This window comes from Schistocerca piceifrons, chromosome 4 (genome assembly GCF_021461385.2).
Source record: "Schistocerca piceifrons isolate TAMUIC-IGC-003096 chromosome 4, iqSchPice1.1, whole genome shotgun sequence".
In the NCBI taxonomy this organism is placed as follows: Eukaryota; Metazoa; Arthropoda; class Insecta; order Orthoptera; family Acrididae; genus Schistocerca; species Schistocerca piceifrons.
Window position 1 is genome coordinate 607,329,519 of NC_060141.1, and position 3,358 is coordinate 607,332,876.

The window sequence follows — 3,358 nt, forward strand, 5'->3', positions numbered from 1 at the left end:
GTACTTTTCAATGCAATTTGAGCTCTACATTAACATGTATCTCCTCCGTGAGTGTTTATCGCCGAGTGCCATATACATGGCATGCAATGTGTCAGCCTACGGAGGTCATCCTGTGGTATTCGTTCCTATTCTTCCCATTTATCAATGAGAGTCCATGAGACTTAATGGAGAGTTTCTGGTGGAACAGGACGAAGAAGAACATGTCTGTCAAGCAAGTACCACATTCGAATCCATTTTCTTCAATGTCCAGGTCTTCGCTAGACATGCCTGGTGATTCCCGCCAGATGGCCGCTGGAATTATCATGCATGAGAAGAAATTCAGAGCCACTACCTTACGCAGCAACCACTACATGGTCCAACAGTAGTACCTGGCTGTAAGGCGACCATGGCCAACGACGACAAGACCGAGCAGCTGTAAATGCTGATGCCTTCCCACACCACATATAACCTCGGCCTTAACACGTCATGAACGTGATCCCAGCAACAGCGCAAGTGAAATTAATTTGCTTCATAACTTGAGTAATTTTTATCTGCAAGTGAATCCCGTGCTCTGGGCCTCGACACACACACGAAATCAATTATCGACCATCAACGAAAGGGACCGAAATCGAGCTCCGGATTCAGTTTGTTTGTGGAACAGACAATGCTGCCCTGGGTGCTTATGTCTGGTTTTCGACAGTGTCATCACTGGGACTGGAATTAAAGATACTAATGCTACGTATAAGGGGAACGATGTTCACCAGAGGCAAGAAGGTTGTCAACGAATCTGAGAGATTTGTCGCTATTTTGCAGTATTTTTGTGTCACGGTGTAGTATCCAGTGTCCTTCAGACGTGCATGCGTGGCTGAAGGAACAGACAGGTCTACGATTTACAACATGGCATGACACAGAAGAAGTGTATTCTACACTGAAAATCTTATCACTCTTCGGCCGCACAATTTATTGATGAAGCACGAAAATTTCTACCGGACCAGGACTCGAACTCAGATTTCTCGCTTCGGCTATCCGGGCACTCTTTCTGGAATAACCCATACCCCGATCCACTGAGGTGGCATAAGTCTGTGATAGTGATATTAACATATACAGATGGCGGTAATATCACGTACAGAATATATAAAAATGCGTTGGTGGGACTGTTATCTGTACCTAGGCGATGCACGTGGAAAGGTTATCGACGAGATTATGGCCGCACGACCGAAATTAATAGATTTTGAAAGTTGTAGGGTACTTAGAGTTGGAAGCACAGGACATTCCATTTCGGGATTCGTTAGGGAATTCAATACACCGTTGTCCACAGCGTCAAGAGTGTGGCGCGAATACCACATTTCAGGCAATACATCTTACCACGGACAATGCACTGGTCGCCGCTTTCACTTGACGATAGATATCAACGGCGTTTGCGTAAAGTTGTCTCTGCTAACAGCAAGCAACATTGCGTGAAATAACCGTAGTAATCAATGCTGGACGTACAACAGTGCTGCGAAATTTGTCGATAACGGGCCAAAGTAGCAGAGGACTGACACGAATGGCTTTGTAACAGCACGATATTGCCTGCAGCGCCTCTCCTGGGCTCAGGACCGTATCGGTTGGACCCTAGACGAGTGGAAAACCATGGCCTTGTCAGATGAGTTGGTAAGAGCTGATGGTAGGGTTCGAGTATGGCGTAGACCCCACGAAGCCAGGGACCCAAGTTGTCAACAACACACTCTGCGAGCTGGTGGTTGCTCCATAGTGGGGTTGCTGTAGTTATGTGGAGCAGACGGGATCCTCTGGTTGTTCGGCTACTGGAAGGCTATTGCAAGGACTTCATGTTCCAAGACAAAGATAGATATTTTTTTGAATGACAACGCGCCAAGTCATCGGTCCACAGTTGTTCTTGTTTGTTTCGAAAATCGAGGGACAGGATTGGTCACTCAGGTCACCAAAGATGAATCACGTCGAACGTTTGTGGGACATGATCGAGAGATCAGTTCGTGAGCAAAAACGTGCACCGGCAACACTTTCGCATTTATGGACAGCTATAGGAGCAGTGTAATTCTGCTTTGCTTCAGGGGTCTTCCAACGACGTGTTGCGTCAGTGCCTAGTCGATATGCTGCACTACGCCGGGCAAAAGACTGTCAAACACGATTTTAGGAGACGTCCCATGACAGTGTATGTCATCGTGTGTACGCGTCCTGCTCTCGCACAGTTGTGATTCCCGCACAAGGATAGACTTATTTGTTATTACTGCTGTCTTTCTAGTCACACAATACTATTTTGCACTGTCCGTGTTTTACAGTGCACTATGCTGTGTCCTTCAGATAGACATCCATATACGAAGGGACGGACACTGCTACGGTCTACAGCCATATGAAGTAGAAGAAATGTATTCGCATTTGCGAATACAATTAGACTTCATCTATGTCTTCAGGACACGGAATAGTACACCGTTGAATACTAAACGAAACTAAACTCCTCCCGCACAGCCCATGAAGGCCCAAAGGTACCGACGGGCTGCCGTGTCATCCCCAGCCCAAAAGCGTCACTGGACGCGGTTATGGAGGGGCATGTGGTCAGCACACCGCTCTCCCAGCCGTAGGTCAGTCTCTGAGACCGGAGCCGCTACTTCTCAGTCAAGTAGCTCCTCAGTTTGCCTCACAAGGGCTGAGTGAACCCCGCTTGCCAACAGCGCTCGGCATACTGGATGGTCACCCATCCAAGTGCTAGACCAACCCGACAGCGCTTAACTTCGGTGATCTGATGGGAACCGGTGTTATAACTGCGGCAAGGCCGTAGGCTCTGCAGAATATAGACGCTGCAAAATAGTAATACGTGCCCAGACAGGCATTGATAAATAAATACCACCCTCTGCGGGAATCTCGGCAACTGTGAGAGTGCTCAGTGTGCAACACAGTGAGATATGGGGGGTTGAATGAATACGGAAGGCGAGCTCGACTAGCCGAAGTGGTTAAGGCGGCAGCTCGAGCAAAACACGAAATCAGGGCTCGTCTATCGGTCCGGCAGAAATCTTCATATGTCTCCAATAAATTGTGCAGCTGAAGACTAAACGTATCCGCAAAAGGGAATACATTTCTGCTGTCACTTTACGTGGAGAAATAACAACACAGAGTTCAGATTTGACAAACGCAGCACAATTATGGTTAAAAACTCAAACCGTCATAAACAGTAATCTAGGTAAACACATATTAAAAAGCGGCAAAAATCATCCCTCGTTTATTGGCACCATTCGCAGAATGTTCTGAAAACAGACTACTACAATCTCGCTACGGAAGAGACTGCAAGTGACAACCTTAACATGAGTCCTTGCATCTGCAAAAAGACCATACACGTAACCTACAGTAAGTATCGATCCGATCC

At 47.1% G+C, this 3,358-nt stretch overlaps 1 pseudogene; it reads right to left on the minus strand.

Moving 5' to 3' along the window:
• Window positions 1–2,660: 2,660 nt before the first annotated feature.
• Window positions 2,661–2,778, minus strand: LOC124796722 (annotated as a pseudogene).
• Between the last annotated feature and the right edge of the window lie 580 nt (window positions 2,779–3,358).